An 18,714-nucleotide genomic window follows, 5' to 3' on the forward strand; every position below is an offset into this window, starting at 1 on the left:
CTATGTGCTCTTTCTATAAGTCCGTTGCATTGCGGATGATAAGAAGTCGTTCGTAATCTATAGAATCCAATAATTTTTGACAATTCAAGGAATAGTTCACTTTCAAATTGTGTGCCTCTGTCAGTTATGACATGCAGTGGAACACCAAAGCGAGTAATCCATGTGTCAACAAAAGCTTCTGCTACAGTTTGTGCTGTTATATCTGCTATAGGTTGTGCTTCTATCCATCGACTGGTTCGATCTATACATGTTAAAACATACCGACATGGGCTTGTATAAGGATTGTTGGCACGTTTTGCTGGGGGTAATTGTCCAACTATATCAATGTGTATGGTCTGGAATCTTGATGATGGTATTTCCAACGTTTGAATTGGTGATTTAGTATGTCTGTATATTTTTGCTTGTTGACAAGATGTGCACGATGCACATAATTCTTTAATTGTTTTATCCATATGTGGCCAGTAAAATCTAGCCTTAATCATTTTGATAGATGATTTTATTCCAGGATGTGATACTGAATGTAAGCTGTCGAAGATAGATTTCCGTAGTGTATATGGTACAAAAGGTCTAGGGTATGACGTTGATGTATCACATACCACAAATTGATCTTTTCCATATAATGTGAATTTCTTTAAGTCTGGATAGGACTGCATTTCGGTGTCTCTTTTCTGTGCATCTGCGAGTGCAGGGAGGTCGTACATATCTATTTGTACAGCAAATGTTGGGCGAGATAAACAATCTGCAACTATATTTTGGTCACCCTTCACATGGGCAATATCTGAAATTAATTCTGTGATGATGGCTAGTTGTCTTTGTTGCCTATCTGATTTTGCAGGTTTTAGACTGTGAAATGCACCGCATATTGGTTTATGGTCTGTCAGAAGCAATACTTCGCGACTTTCTATTATGTGGCGAAAGTGTAATACAACCAAATATGCTGCTAAAAGTTCACGGTCGAAAGTGGAATATCTCGTCTGTGTTGCTGTGAGTTTTTTTGAGAAAAACCCTATTGGTACTGGGGTTCCATCGATGACTTGATGTAAGGCAGCACCTACTGCATCTTTGCTGCTGTCCGTTACTAGTTGATATTGGGTACAAGTTGGTTGAGGGTGGGGTAATTCTGTTAGGTTACCAAGTATTTTTGTCATAGTAGAGAAGGCTTCTTTTTCCGATGTATTTAAGGTGATTAAACCTTTCGGTGTTAGTCTCATTCTCTCAGATAGGGGTAAGACTAATTTCGCAAATCCTGGTATTAATTTCCTATAAAATCCTACCATACCCAGAAATCTGCGTAGGCTTTTTGCATCTTTAGGGCACGGAAAAGATTCTATTTCTTTAATTTTATTTTATTTGCAGTTTGTGTAATTCCTTTTGAATTGATTCTAAATCCTAGGAAGTCAAGAGATGTCACATTGAAGATGGATTTGGAAAGAGATATTTTTAGGTTGTTGTTTTCTAAGATTTGAAAAACTGTGTCGATATCTTGTTTGTGGGATTGTTCGTTTTCACTGAAGATCAATATGTCGTCTATATAAATGAAAACACAGTCGATATCTCGGAAAATTTTGTCCATAAATCTTTGAAATGTAGCCGCTGCGTTTTTTAGTCCAAACGGCATGTATTCATATTGATAGAGTCCCATCGGCGAGATTACGGCAGTTTTTGGAATATCATCGGGGTGCATCTTAATTTGATGATATGCCGAAATCAAATCAATTTTCGAAAATCGCTGTTTATCAGCGAGTTTAGCTGTAAAGGAGTTTATATTGGGGATGGGGTATCTATCACTTTTAGTGATGCTGTTTAAGGCGCGGTAGTCTCCACAACAACGATAGCATCCACTTTGTTTGGGTACCAGATGTAGTGGGCTTGACCATTCGCTGTCTGAAGGGGTTATTACACCTTCGTTTGTCAAACGTTTGAATTCCTCTTTCGTCGCCGTCAGCTTTTCAGCGGACAGTTGTCTGGATTTAGCGAAGACTGGGGAGTGGCTGCCTGTGTCGATTCTGTGATAAACACCACAGTACTCACTGTTTTTGTTGGTGTGCGGCGAAATAATTTCTGGGTGTTTATCCAGGCTTTTTCTTATGAATACCGGCAGTTCTATTTCATTTATGACCACATTTACTGGTGCTGCAGAATTTAACACTAACTTTTTTTTGGTGGTAGTAACTGGGTCGTAAATTGTTCTATTTTTGCAGTCCACTGTAAGGCCAAATTTATTTTAAAAATCAAGTCCGAGGAGGGGATTGGTGACGTTTGCGATAACAAATGTCCAGGAAAATGATCTTCTCAAACTTGGTATCCCAATTTCGAGGTTAGCTTGGCCGTGGCATTCTATTTTCTCACCGTTGGCAGTGGTTAGCGATACTGGTGTTGGGTGTAATGTGACACCGTTTATCATGGCTGCTGGTATTATCGAGATACTTGCGCCTGTATCTACAATAAAGTTTAATGTTTTTGTCCCTAGTCTTGCTTTGACTTGTAGTAGTTGCGAACTCAAGGGGACGGACATGGCTCGCGCAACTAGTTTCCCGAGTCACTTGGTGTGGGTGTGGGTGGGCGTGAGCTTGGTAACATTTTTATGTTTCGCTTCCCTGGCCATTTGCACCAGGGTTTGCAGGTTCTGGCTTGTTCCGCGAAGTAAATATGTGCTCTACATATCCTTGTCCTTTGTTCGGGGAAAAATGGTTTAACACCTATCGGTATCCGAACGTTGCTCTTGTTTTTGTCAATATGTTGAGATTGCTGAGCGGTAAACGCTGTTGCATTTATATTATTTAACAAGGGCATTAGTTCGTCCGCTAGTTTTCCTAGTTGAGATGGGTTTAATTCTTTCTGTGAGGCAATGACCGGGGAAATTGTTGCGGGTAAGGCTTGTAAAAATTTATGAAGAACAATCTCTTCGCCAATACCTATTCTTTTTGCAATAGACAGCATCTCTTGAAGATAAGCGGAAGGGCGGCCAGTTATAGTGTTAGTTGACATTAGTTTGTCGAGCACTTCCGGCTTGGTCCTTTCGTGGGACTCAATTAAGGAGCATTTTAGTTCCTCATATTTCCTGCCTTCTAAAATATTTATCGGTATTTTAGCTACCACTTCTGCAGGCAGTGATGATATGACAGCGTAAAGTTTGGTTGTTGAAGCTGTTATGTTGCGTAGGTGGAATTGGGCTTCCAGAATGGAAAACCAGCCATTTACTGCCGTTTCCATAAATTCAGGAGTTTTTATGTTTATTTGTTGCACACTGGATTCTTCCATTTTCTTCCTTTCTTTTTTATATATATATATATATATGTGTATATCTTTTCTTTTTTTTTGTGTGTGTGTGTGTTGACTAGGAAGGAGGGGGAAAATATAGTATTGTTGTACTTACGTCGAAGGTTTTCTTTGAACCGTTTGCGACGAAAATGAGTAATCACTTGTATTTTCCTGAAGATTCCAAAGTGTGTTTCATTTCTTTTCGGTACGAGTCCAGTTTACGTTGTTCATTTTTTAGTGTAAAGTTTTTTTGATGAGGTGCAGTGTTCTTTAGGCGGGGTCACCATTGTAAATAGTTGCTGTTATCTCATATGAATAAGACACAACACAAATACTAACTTGAATGATTATTTTATTTTTAAGTTAACACTGCGAAACATTGGGAAGATACATTATGTAGCAGTTTTTATAAACGCGTGCGTACTGGACTTAGTCGCATAAACTCTCTGACTGTTGTAGTTAAAAGGACACCCACACCTACCCTCGTCTCTCTGGACGATAGCAGGCGGTGGGGGACGAGTCAGCAAGCAGGGCCATCCGGCGAGAGGAAGGCCAAAGAATCAGAATTGTCTCTTTTTCACTGAAGGGAAAGGAAGGTTTAATATAATGCAAAAGGGAATGGTAGTATTAATTTTGCTTTTGTGGCCTAAATCTTTGGTCAGTACAACGGCAAGTCAGGCACAATAAGCAAATCGACTATAAAACAAAAATATTTTGTTGAACATTAATGTTACTTTAAGTTTAATTAACCAAGCCTATATAACTAGTACCTTGGGCAAGACAATCAGATTTTTGCAAATTTGTCAAGCTTGTAATACCCAAGAACTTGTACCAAACAACATGCACTCACATACATGTATTATTTACATGTGCATATTATTCACACTATGAACATATTGAATTATACATATCTAAGCTTTGCGATTACTTTGGTTTCTGTATCAAACATGTCTTTTAATAAAGAGCGCTCTCGATAAAAACAAGTTTTTGACTTGTAAGCGAACACGCAAGTGAGAAAAAACATGCATTTATTAAAAATTAAATTTACTAATTCTTACTGATTGAAAATAATTATTATATCGTTATAAAATTGTTGATTTAAACATGTTTTGTTATAAAATTGTAAATATAAACATGTTTTCTTATTCACACTATGAACATATTGACTCACACATTTACAAAGCTTTGTGATTACTTTGCTTTTTGTAGAAAACACGACTTTTAATAAAGAAATCTTAATGATTGAAAATAATTATTATATCCTCATAAAATTGTAAATATAAACATGCTTTCTTATAAAATTTCGCTTTCCTCAATTTTTTATTTAAAAAATCTATTTATGTTTTAATTATCACTTGTTAACTGATAACCGCAATATTCATTAATACTTCATTTATTTGCTTTATAATAAATAAGCACTTCATAATGTGTTCATCCTCAACTAATCCAGCAATAGTCCATGGAAAAAAGAAACACAATTTTTTAATGCTAAATTACGTTTTTTTTAAACAACCAGTTTAATACTTAATTTATTTTCTTTATAATAAATAAGTACTTCACAATGTGTTCATCTTCAATTAACCAAACACGACTTTTGTAGATATAAACATGTTTGTTGCAACATTTGGTTTTCCTCAATTTTTCATTTTAAAAAATGTGTATATTTTAATTAGCACTTGCTAACTGGTGACCATAATATGCATTGATGTTGAATTTGTTTTCTTTAAAATAAATATGCCCGCCACAATGCATTCTTCACCAACGATGGTCATTGAAAAATAAACAAATTTTTATGGCAAATTTCGTATGTACATGAAAAGATTTTAAAAATACAGAATAAAACTTTTTAATCCAAAGTTAAATAAAGGTAAATATATATTCTAACATTTTGTTAACTTTATTTCATGTTTTCGTTCCTCGAACAACTGAAAGAGGTTAAGAAATGATTGAACACCAAATGTTATATCGCTGATGACTTGGATGGGCATGGTTACACGAGCAGTTTTGTTAATGTTTCCAAACCAATTGATTTCGACGAAAAGTGAAAAGTGTGTAAGCAGTTCAGTTGAAGTACATGCCACACAAAGTATTTTCATCCAATAATAATCGATAAATTATTCCAAGTAAAAAAATTCGTTCCCATAAATATAAAAAATCCCACACAATTTTGTTAACTTTAGTTAAAATAATGAAAATGTCTAACATTTTGTTAATTTTATTTCATGTTTTCGCTACTTTAACAAAAGAGTTTAAGAAATGATCTAACACCAAATGTTATATTGCTGGTGACTTGGTTGGGCACGTTTAAATGATTTAGACATGAGAGAAGTTGCAAGTAACTAAGTAGAAGTACATCCCATACAAAATATTTTAATCCAATAATAATCGATCGATAATTCTAAGTAGAAAGATTCATTCACATAAATATAAACCAATCCCACAAACTATAACTTCTACACAACTTACGATCTATACCGAAGCTGTATATGGCTAATCAGTTTATAATTGTTGATTTTTTTCTCGATATCCTGATGCTGCAACACTAAATGATAATGCCAGTCTAATTTGTAATATAAGTAGAACAACAAAAATTGCAACAGTTATTAGTTTGTTTTTCTAGATAAGAACATCACAGAGTTACACATTGCTTGTATCGTTTAATGCATCTCTGGAGATAGCATTTGTAAAAGCTGCATAATCTGGAAAACGCTTCCCCTTCAAAAACAATTTTCTGGCTTCAAAATGTGAAAATCGGATGGTGCAAGGTGATGCAGAGTAAGTGCATGGCAGAGGATTTCATAGATGTCTGCACTTCTGATCTCGAACGATGTGTGTTTTGCATCAGTGTGATATTTTGCAGGGGGATATTTGCTGATCTGGCCCAACATCTTGATTTTTACAGTTTACTTATATTTCCTGAAAACTAAAGCATAATAAGCTCCTGTAAATGTGGATACCGGTTTAACAAACCTACAGTGAATATTGTTTTGGTACAGAATGGTAATCGACGCGTTTTTGCTTCTGGAAAGTTGTGAGCAACCAAGAAATTCATCCGATAATTTTCACAAACCCTGCATTTATCCTGACTTTTTAGGCGATTTGGCAAATAGTCAAGCATGGATCTTCAACAAAGGTAGCCTCACTATGGTTGAGAGTTGCCTCATCAATGACAGATGGAGGGCAACCAAGTCTATGTGCTGTTGCTGCTACAGATTTCATGACATATTGGAATTCACAATAACGTTTTACAAGAATAATATGATGTGACATCATTTCTAATTTCATCACGAGTTTCTCATGGTGTGCGTGATTTTAAATAAGACACCTGATCACTGCATGGCACTTGAGAGGCTCCATTTCTTACTTAACTAATTTCAAAGATTTGTAAATCAGGAACCACAATTAGTTTAGAGTTGTAATTTGCCACAACTCATAGAGATATAAATCATTGCATATGCAACATTTCTACTAGATCAGACAGAAAGAAGTGGGTCAACGTCATTACTTATTGAATCTTCCTCGGATTTAAAATATCATGCACAATAAACATATACATGAAAACAGCAATGACAAAAGGTTAAAACCTGAAGCAGATATTTAGACATGAATACTTGATATAAAATAGATGTTTTATTGAGATGTATTAAATTTTTAAAAGTAAAAAATAATTTATATTATATATTCTTTTGGGTGGTTTTAAAGATTTACACGAGAATAAAAACGTTCTTTTAAAAGTAAATTATTATATAACAACAATACAAACACACACACTACAATATACAAACACACATATAACAAGAATACCAAAATATGGTTTTAACTTTTTCAAATTTTATCATTTGTGAATGGAAAATACTACCAGATGCCAGACATTCACAAAATTTCAAAACAATACAATTGTGTGTTCATATGTTTGTCTAAAGCTGATTTCATATAAACAAAAGAGCTACATTACAAAAATATTTTCAGTTTTTCCTATTTTACTTTGTAGGGAAAATCAAAACTTACTTGGCTTGCATCTGTGCGTGCTTCAAAGGGTCGGTTGTGTAACAAAAAGTAGAAAAAAGGACTAAAATTGTTGTTTACATGTTTGTCTAAAGCTGATTTCATAAAAACTGTTAAGATATGACCTCGACATAAAAGTTGTATGCGCTTTCATTTTAAAGATTTACATAAGAATAAAAAATTTGTTTTTTTTAAAGAAAATAATTGACTAAATCAAACGATCATATACTGTTCTCTCCTGAGAAAAAAGCCACATATGGCTTTTTTGTTTTTCTTATTTTACTCTGTAGGAAAAATCGAAACTTACTTAGCTAGCATATGTTCATGCTTCAAAGGGTCGGTTGTGTAACAAAAAATAGAAAGAAAGACCAAAATCTTTACACGCAATGGGTTTTATGGATAACGGTCATGGTAGCGATGCAGAATGTCGCCATTTCTATGCTAAAGAAACAGATGAACTAAAAGAAAAGACATGTACAGAATAGAGGACGAGTTAAAAGAAATGTGTTACGTATGTAGGTATGTACAAGTAAACTTGAAAAGTACTGAGTTTTGGAGTTGAACGATTTGACAACATAATGTCACTTTTTGGAGTTAATAGATTTTACAACAGAATGTCTGCTTGTGGATGTAATAGTTTTGACAACAAAATGTCGACTTGTGGAGTTAATAATTTTAATAACAGGGTGTCTTGTGGATTTGGACATTTTGAAAACAAAGTGTAACTTTTGGAGTTGACAGTTTTCATAATAGAATGTTTACTTTTTGAATTGGAAGTTTTAAAAAGTGTCGAATTAATCTGATAAGTCGAAAGACTCATAAACCAAAGGGGTCCTTACCTGGGTCTCACACTTGTTCTCTATAAGAGATACATAGATATCTTTTATTTAAAGTTCTTTTGTATTCAGTATATTTTTACATATGACACAACAAATGTTCCTTTTATACAAATCTCTCTTGTACTTGGTTCATCAGGTATATTTGCCAGGTAATTTTTAAAATTCTTTTGTCTGATTTAAGTTCCTCCTATAATTACAGGAATATAGATTTTCTAATGATTACAGTTTCTTTTCTCTCGTACATAAAACCCTGGTATTTCGTTATATTTTTCTCACTCTGTTCAACTAAATATTGTTCCCAGGACTTGCTGCAGCATTCAATATTCAACATTTTAGAGATGATGTGGATATATTTACACAATCCATTGTATTTCATTGTATAGTAGCCATCCTCTAGCAAATGTCAAATGGCCCAAACTAACTTCTCTGTTGTACAAACTACACTTGTCATGCTGAGATCCTTTATCTTATTATGGAAGATCATCAGATATTGTTTCCTATATGTGTTAGCATATGATGAAATAAATCTGACCTCTGTCAAAAGGAACCAGGTACTTCAAAACAATGTGGTTTGTCTCTTTTCTTTTGATTTTCCTCGGGTTTTAAGTGCTATTATTTGTATTTATTTTGCACTTGGTTCATGCGGTATATTCGCCAGATAGTTTTTGAAATTCTTTTTCATTAGCATGGTTGCTTCTATAATGACTGGTGGGATTGATACCTTCTTAAGATTCCAGTTTCTTTTCATGTCGTACAGAAGTCCTTGGTATTTTGGTATTTTCTCCCTCTCTGCTCTGTTAGAGCAGCACCAACCAGGATGCTTATTTTAACTAGAGTTGCCACATTCTCCTTCTAGTCCCATATCACTATGTAAGGCTTCCGTATGTGTTTTCATATGACTTAACAAATTTGATTTCTGTGCAAAAGAAGAACTACAAATTTTACATGAATGTGGCTTGCCTCCTGTATGTGTTTTCATATGACTCAACAAAGTTGACCTCTGTGCAAAAGAGGAGCCACATACTTCACAAAAATGTGGTTTCTCACCCGTATGTGTTCTCATATGAGTCAATAAATTTGTCTTCCATGCAAAAGAACAACCACATACGTCACAAGTGTATGGTTTCTCTCCGGTATGTATTTTTACATGACTCAACAAACTTGACTTCCATGCATAAGAAGAACCACATACTTCACAAGAATGTGGTTTCTCTCCTGTATGTGTTTTCATATGACTCAACAAATTTGACTTCCATGCAAAAGAAGAACCACATACTTCACAATAATGTGGTTTCTCTCCCGTATGTGTTTTCATATGACTCAACAAAGTTGACTTCTCTGCAAAAGAAGAACCACATACTTCACATGAATGTGGTTTGTCTCCCGTGTGTGTTTTCATATGACGAAACAAATGTAACTTCTGTGCAAATGAATAACTGCATATTTCACAAGAATGTTGTTTGTCTCCTGTATGTTTTTTCATATGATTAAACAAATTTGATTTCCGTGCATATGAAGAACCGCATACTTCACAAAGATATGGTTTCTCTCCTGTATGTGTTTTCATATGATACAACAAAGTTGCCTTCAGTGCAAAAGAAGAACCACATATTTCACAAGAATGTGGTTTCTCTCCTGTATGTGTTTTCATATGATTCAACAAAGTTATCTTCTGTGCAAAAGAAGAACCACATACTTCACAAGAATGTGGTTTCTCTCCCATATGTGTTTTCATATGAGAAAACAAATGTGACTTCCATGCAAATGAATAACCACATACTTCACAAGAATGATGTTTGTCTCCCATGTTTGCTTGCATATAATTCCACAAAAAATATATGCAGTGGATAGTGTGATAAATTCCAATGACGAAATTTCCTTCTGATGCTGTAATGAAGTTGTTTTCATTGCACAAATTCTGGAAATATAAAATAAATATGAAAATTTCGTGAAATTTAATTTTTTATGTTAGTTTTCATAAATATAAATTTATTATTAATGAAATTCAAAACAAAATATGCATAGTCTTAATCAATACTGGTTTGTTAATTTGGTTCTATTTTCAAATATTCAACTACATTTTTTACATTCTTTATTTTTAGAGATGAAGATTTATTAATCATTTCATTTTGATTCTTCAGAACACTGTTTTCATCTTGGGTGTTATTTTCACAACGTTTCTATGTTACCTCCGATCTTATTCAGGTGTATTTTGTTGAACTTGGAATCTTTCTCTTGAACGCATAAATCTATATAAAATTCTTTGATACTTCTAAAGTCTATCAGCATTCTTTGGGTCATTTAATACGGTTTTAAATTTTTTTCAAAGTCGATTTTCGCTAGGTATAGTCGGGTAATATTTAGGAATAGTTTGTTATTTTATGGCATTTATATTTCATGGTAAAGGTTTGCTCTTTTTAGGAAATTTAGAAAAGTTTTGGGGCTTTCTTTTTGAAGAGTTCTTTTAAGTTTGTTGCCTTGTAGTAGTGTTGACGGATGTGTGTGAGGTCATAGCAGTCATCAATCAAGTAGTAATCAAGTAAAAGGTGTTTCACTGTATAAGGTTTGTGACATGGTATACTGTTGAAAGGTTCTTCACTTTTTAGTATGTAGAGTGAGTTATGTAAGTGTCTCCTATCCGGTTATGTGATAATGCTACTTTGTTGCAGATTTTTCTGGGATTTAGTAGGGTTTTTTAAGTATAATTTTGAAGTGTTTGTTGTTTCGAAATTGTTCCAGTCATCACGAGCAACACAAGACCATGCTACTCTCATGTTTTAAACAAAGGGTGCCATTAGATAATTTTAAATCCTATTTTCCATCTCACTGAAGATTGAAACTTCAACGTTCACGAGTAACTTACAACTGAATTTTACCAAGTACTCTAACCATAGCAGCACAGATTCTAGCAGACAATACGAGTAGGAATTTTAGGAATTTATTGGTTTTAAGATGTTATCACTATTTATTACTACATATTATATTTATGCACTGGATTCTAAAGCCAGCTTGATCTTCACCGTTCTTCTCCCATTTATAATTTATACTTCATCCCATAAAGACAAAAATGAAAGAAAAAAATATTGTTTTTGGGTCAATTAATGCTGTATATATTATTTGAACTTTTTTAATACTTCTGAAGTCTATCAACATTCTTTGGGCCATTTAATACGGTTATAAATTTTTTTCAAAGTCGATTTTCGCTGGGTATATTCGAGTAATATTTTGGAATAGTGTGTTATTTTATGGCAGTTATATTTTATTGTAAAGGTTTGCTCTTTTTAGGAAATAAAGAAACGTTTTATGGCTTTCTTTTTTGAAGAGTTCTTTTAAGTTAAGTTTTAAGCCTTGTAGTAGAATTCTTGATCGTCACCGGGTCTGTTTGTCAGTATTGATATTGTCAGTGGTAGAAAGGTCAACTATATCACGCGTGTAGCTATTGAAGATGAACTCACTTGCAAAAAGCAGGTCACATATATAGCCCAGAGAAAAAGGCAAAAATTAAAGAAGTTTACACTCCGCCAGCAATCAACATTGCACATATGTTGTTCAATCCATACTAGCTAAGAATATCAATAACAAAATATCTCATAGAATATTGGCCCATTTTAACAGTGATCATATCACTCTACAACTGTGTGTGTCAATTTTTATTGCATATCCTTAATTGCCTTTTCTTTCTCTTGTTCTTCATATATCGACAAAGCCGTTTTACAAATGCAGGTAGAGAAGAGAAGGAATTTTTGTTACTTTCATATGATTTTAGGGGATTTTTCAGTTGCAATATTTCATATATATCAGTTATTGATAAGCTTTTTTTCATGCTACTCTGAGAAATTATGTCCTTTTAGCGACCAATTAAAATAAGGTGCCCTATATCCAAATAGAACTAATAAGCATGTCTCCTCCTTGTGACAATCACTAGGAGTTTATCTTCGTCGACCTAAAGATGAGGCCGAGGATGAAAATTTACTTGTTTACATCCTCCCAGAATATTATCATAGGTAACATTTGAAACGTATCCAAATTTCATAACAAACACATGATCTAAAAGTTAGATACACAGGTTCTTTTACTCATAAAATAAGGTGCTCTATATCAAAATAAAACTAACAAGCATATCTCCTCCTTGTGACAATCACTAGTTTATCCTCTTTGACCTCAAGATTAGGAAGGGGATTGAAAGTTTACTTGCTTACATCCTCCCAGATGATTATCATAGGTAACATTTGAAATGTATCTAAATTTCATAACAAACACATGGCTAGGGATCTAAAAGATAGATATAAAGGTTCTTTTACTCATAGCCGAAAGAAAAATAAAAGTTCATACAAACAAGAGGGGGGTAACAATTCCTTACTTTATTTCCATGGACACAAGCCTTCCTTCAGTCATAAGCAGAAGAAAAATAAAAGTCCATAATAATAGCAAAGAGAGAGTAACAGCAGTAGTAATAAATAACAAGAAGAATTAACAATGAAACATACAATTCAACACCAAGAAAAATTAATAATTAATCACACTTATTGAAAAACTAAAATAATCTATTTTTTTTAAAACAACTTTAAAAATCTCTGGATTAAACAAATTATCTTTAAGAATTTCTTGTCAATCCTACATTCATGCATTCATTCATTACACGAGAGCACGCAACTAATGGCTATCGGCCTTGTTTCTTAAACTTTCAAACTACCTGGATTAAACAACTTTCCAGAAGGGTCTTACCAGCTGGAATAAATTATGAAAGAAATTAGAGATATAATACTCAGATTTTCTTTACATGCTGCTTATATAATTCAGCTATCCCAAAACACATGTTCTTGTAATATAACGTGCATGGTGCTAATGTGAGAAAATCAGCAGCAGATGTAGGATAGCTGACTAGTGAAAATATAAGCAGCCGCCATCTTAGCACATATGCAAATAAAGCAAGTGCGCACATGCTGATGTCACGGGAAGGAGAAGAGAACAAGGCAGAAAAAAGACAGCACACGATGAGAAAAGACAGCAATCAGACATCTATGACAACACATCAAAGGCTGTAAATGACAAAGTTCTCTCTGATTCTCTCTCCTCTGATCTTGCGCACGTGGTACAGTGGGGGAAGAGGTGGCTGGTTACTTTTAATGCATTCAAAACCAAGCTTTTATCTTTACATGATCAATGCTCTGATCTCCATCTGGCATCAATTGAAATGGATGATTCTCGTCTTGGGGAGACTCCATGTTTTGACAAGCTTCTGTGTTTGACCTTTACTCCTGATCTGAAATGGAACACGTACATCAAGTCTGTTGCCAAGGACGCTGGGAAAATGGTGAGATCCTTCTACCGCTCCAGAAGATATCTCACTACTGATGCAATTCTCTATCTATATAAAAGCCAAGTACGTCGAAGGATGGAATACTGTTGCCATATCTGGGCAGGAGCTAAAAAAAAGTTGTAACGCAGGTGATGAAAATGACAAATGCAAAAAGGGCATTTCTGACAGAGATGTACAACATGCAAGTGATATATTTTTAAACACACTGAAGAGCGTTGTTGGAAATCACTCGATTAAATGGTTGTTGTATCCACCTAAAATAATCATATTTTATGTCTTTCCTTCTAAATTTGTTCTTGCGATGGTATCAGATTATGTGCAGATGCGAGTTTTTTTTTAATGCATGGTTCGAGTGCAAGAGTTTCATTACATACTCTCATCTCTATAACTGATCAGTAAGATTCGAAACCAAAATGCCAGTGACTTTGAATATTTGGTGTGTAAGCTGTGCAGATTACTGCTAGAAGTTAACTTCCTTTCTAGCTTACCAAATAAAAGGCCATTTCTTATGAAAGCCCATTAATAATAATTTCAATCTTTTCATCTATCACAGTTAATGTCCCGCAAAATACGAAATAATGTAATTTTATGTCACCTTTACTTTTCAAAACCGAATTAAAGTTAAAGTGTACTATCACAATCAAGTAAGTAAATGTTATGTTTGCATAATAAATAACACTCAAGTGTTATTTTTATTTGCATAATAAAATAACACTTGAATAACATCAGAAGCAGCTGTAGGATAGCTGGCTAGTGAAAATATAAGCAGTCGCCATCTTAGCACATATGCAAATAAAGCAAGTGTGCGTATACTGATGTCATGGGAAAGAGAAGAGAAAAAGGCAGAAAAAAAGGATAAGACACAATTTAAACGACAGCAGTCAGACGTATTTTAACTCATATGCCGTGAGAGAAAAATATGGTCGAAAAAGTGGAAACGTAAATAAAAGGTCATTTCTCAGTCAAGCTGAGCACATGACAAATGCAGTTCATCCACTTATGAAAGCCCCATTAATAATAATTCCAATATTTTCATCTATCACAGTTAATGCTCCCCAAAATACGAAATAGTTTAATTTTATGTCATCTTTACTTTTCAAAAAAGAATTAAATTTAAAGTGTACTATCATAATCTGTAAGTAAATATTCGACAAGTGTTATTTTAACAATATTTGCATAATAAATAACAAGTGTTATTTTAACAATGTTTGCATAATAAATAACAAGTGTTATTTTAACAATATTTGCATAATAAATAACAAGTGTTATTTTAACAATGTTTGCATAATAAATAACAAGTGTTATTTTAACAATGTTTGCATAATAAATAACAAGTGTTATTTTAACAATGTTTGCATAATAAATAACACTCAAGATGAGACCAGTAGTCTTAATAATCTAAATCATACAAAGAATCATTCCTCATCTAAAAACGTAATATTGTAATTTGTTTAAGAGTCATGATTATGTTTTTAAGGTTTATTGCTTCGTTTAATGATCTTTCCAACCCCCCCCCGCAATCCTTTACAATGACGACTTTTATAAATTTTTTGGAGAGTGCAGAAAACGAATATGTACTTCAAAAACTGGTGCAGAGAAATAGTTTTCATGATATTAAAAATTTACTTTTTAAAAGAGTGAAGGATCAGATTTAAATATGAATAAAACGTAAATGAGCACCCACTTTATGGCCACCTAGGGAATGGGTCAATTTTTTCCTTTGTTTTGGGGCGAAAAATATTTTTCGTTTTCTTTTCTGATTTCCTCTTTCAATAAAGACACAAGGATATTTAAGAACAAAAATAAAGTATAATATGTATATAAATACGTGTAATTCCTTATGTTATCAGTAGTGACCATTTTCGTTTGCAGCAAATTTAAATGTGATATTCGAAAACCTAAAAAAGTTGTAATATTAAAGTTAAGGTGAAAAATAAATAACAATTAACCAAAATGGCTTTCAGGCAGGCCAACAAAATAAATAAAAAACTTATCACCATGTGTCCAGAAAGTGGTTTCTTATTTTACATAACATTTATATAGAAAATGTGAGGAAAAAAAGTTAAACTCACTTGACTTGAGGAGGTTGATGATCGGACTAAAAACCGGTGACGTTTGACTCGTGCTTATATCTACTGCTGCTGCTGCTGCTTCTGATGGAAGTTTTTGCATATGAATGACTGTTACTAACTATTTAAAGGATTGGGACAGGGTCTGCTTAGATGACGGAAACTTTCAGTGGACATTATTTATTGCCGATAATAAGAGTACAGACGCACAGGTTGGTCTCCTAGCCTCGTGTTTCTTGACTTCTGATCAGAGCTGGGGTTGCGATCTTGCAAAATTTTGCAAAGGTGGTCCCCAGCCCAACTCTGATCTGCCTACTTTATTGTTGGAGAATTTTCGAAAAAAACTGATTCCCACTTTTTGAAAAGTAATTTCCTCATGAAAAGTAATTTTCTGCGTCACTTTTGAAGTATATATTCGTTTTTAGCACACCTGAAAAACTATAAAATAATCCGCTGAAAAAAATGAAAAAAACAAAAGATAAAACTTTTTACTTTAAACTCATGAAACAATTAAAAATACATAAAATTTATAAAATTATTTTTTTTTTTGGTAAACGACGAAAAGTTTTTTATGTTTAAGTCAATATTAAAAACAAAAAGCAATCGACATCAAAAAGTATTCAATGATAAATCAACATTAGGATTATTCATTTAGTAAAAGTAGTTATCTCCCTTACAATTTTAACGTATTCTAAAAATGCGCAAAAATCGATACTAATTTCATGTAGTAATACTTACGGTTTTGTTTTATAATCTGCTTTCCATTAACTTTATCTGCTTTTATAAAGGAAACGATTTTTCAAATGTGATTGACTTTACAAGCTCAAGTTAACATTCAATATGATGAACGAAAGAGCAAGTTCGCAGAAAATAAAATTATAACAAAGATTAATTATTAATTGCAGTTTGAAGAAGATAAACAAAGGTTTTAAAATATAACTCGAAAATACTATTTAAAATAGCACGGTTCAATAAGTGCATAAGCACCGAATTACATACTTTTTTAAAAATGTTTAAGTATTGAAAACAAAATCTGATAGATTAGTGACCATTCGATAATAACCCGATGAAAAAAAGATGAAAATAAAAAATACACAACGTGCGCCATGTAGTAATACTTACGTTTTTGTTTTATAATCTGCTTTCGATTAACTTTATCTGCTTTTATAAAGGAAACGATTTTTCAAATGTGATTGACTTTACAAGCTCAACTTAACATTCAAGATGACGAACGGAAGAGCAAGTTCGCAGAAAATAAAATTAAAGAGGAAAATTAAAAAAAAAATAATTTCAAAATAGAGCCGATCTATTTGGTGAATATCATTACGGATAAAATTAATATTCAATTTTATTAAATATTTTAATATTTACATGAGAAAGAAAAGAGTACAAGCTTCATCCTTATTAATTCTCTAATTCGTGGCACATGCAATTTAATGCCGGAAACTGATAACAGGTGAACATAGTTTAGAAAGCCGACTTATCATATTTTTATGTATTTCCGATTATTTCTTCAATGTGTTTTGAAAGATTAAAGTCTAAAGTTAACTTCTACGTGTGTGACTCTTTGTTCACACATTCATAATCAGCATCTATCAATTTTTAGGACCAAGGTTGCAAGTGCAGGAATCTCTTGAAATCAAAGGTAGTAGAGCATCTGCAAAACTGTTAAAAGTAAATTTAACAAGATCACAGATTAATAGAATGTTTCCGCCAAGGCACATCCTCACATGCATAAAATAAAAATATTGAAATAACTTCGGAAAATAACGACACTTGAAAAAGAACTCTAAATAAAATTTATTAAGATGAAATAACATTTATTTTTATACGTGTTAGGAATATTAATTCAAATCGTTCAAACGTAAATGTTTTCTTGTCACGTACTTATGTACGCTTGGCTAAATGAGGACCTCGTGGGAATCGCATGAAGTTTAAGATTACTGATTTTTATGAACAGAGTGCCACACATGGCTTGAAATGAAGTTGAATATTTTTTTTAGAGAAAAACAGTCATTAAACCATGTAATCGAAATTTTTGTGATAATTGTTACCATTAAAACCACATTAAATATTTTTTAATATTATTTTTTTTTAAATATTGAATGAATACTGCTTATCGTAATGTTACTGAAATATTAAAAACATTTTTAATTGTTAACATCTACAATGTTTTATTTTTTTTATATAAAAAAGCAAACAGAAATTCATGCGTTTTTTTTTTCATTTAAAAAGACAATAATTTGCGATTTTAGTCATCATATCGATGTCACTGGACACATGTATCCATAAAAATAAAACTGAGTTTTTAAAGAAAAGGAAATAATAAATTCCATTTAATAATTGGTATTTTAAAGTGTATTATCCATTTTCATATTAAGTTAAATGAAATGATAAAAAATATAAATAAATAAACCACGATAAAATATTTAGTTTAAAATACAAATAACGATTTACTAAACGACGTTTTATTTACTGGATATTTTTCCGGCATTCATCGGAAGTTATTATCTCCCTTAGTAAGTTCGATTTGTTTCTATTTTTAACCCTTTTGATTAACGCACTCATATTGAGAGTAGATACGGTAAAAAAAAAAACAATGAAAGAAAAACAAAAAAAATATATTGTTAAGAACACAAAGACAAAAGATAAGAATCAGGAAGTCGTATGCGTAATTAACACGTCAAAAAAAAAAAAAGAAAAGTGAGAGAAAAACACACACACAAAACGAGAAGTTATAAAAGGCTGAATAGGGAGTCGTTTGCGTAAAGAAATGAACAACACAACTAGAAGTAAGGGGGCCGGACTTGTGGGTAAAGAAAATAAACAAAGTTCGTAGTTAAGATGAAATAATAAAAAACGTTAAAAATATTAAAAAGAAGGAGATATATAATGTTTCTTACCGGAGATGATTAAAACGACGAAGGACAACAGAAGATAAAAGACAGAGAAATGTGGAGCTAAAAAGGCTGCTGACTACAATTACACATAAAGAAAAAACACCGGTCGAGCTGCCGGTGTCGAGTCAGGGGAAACTCTATAAGAAAAAAAATGTCGGTCAAGGGAGATAACTGTTGAAGGGGCTAAACTAAGGGACATAATTCATACAAAATAGATAGCTGTTAAAAAAAAACACACACACTTTTATAATTACTATAATTTATTTGTATTTAAAAAAAAAATTATTAAAAAGACGATTTAACAGTTAATCTTGGAACTT

The 18,714-nt window shown here is 32.8% G+C and overlaps 1 long non-coding RNA gene across 1 annotated transcript; it reads right to left on the reverse strand.

Moving 5' to 3' along the window:
* Positions 1-6,709: 6,709 nt before the first annotated feature.
* Positions 6,710-18,492, reverse strand: LOC145270441 (uncharacterized). Its single transcript, XR_013865358.1, has 2 exons — positions 18,398-18,492; positions 6,710-10,023 (listed from the first exon to the last, which is right to left on the reverse strand). It is a non-coding gene; the product is annotated as an uncharacterized LOC145270441 (long non-coding RNA).
* Positions 18,493-18,714: the final 222 nt, after the last annotated feature.

This window comes from Euprymna scolopes, chromosome 46 (assembly GCF_053919585.1).
Source record: "Euprymna scolopes isolate OS-2025 chromosome 46, ASM5391958v1, whole genome shotgun sequence".
Lineage (NCBI taxonomy): Eukaryota > Metazoa > Mollusca > Cephalopoda > Sepiida > Sepiolidae > Euprymna > Euprymna scolopes.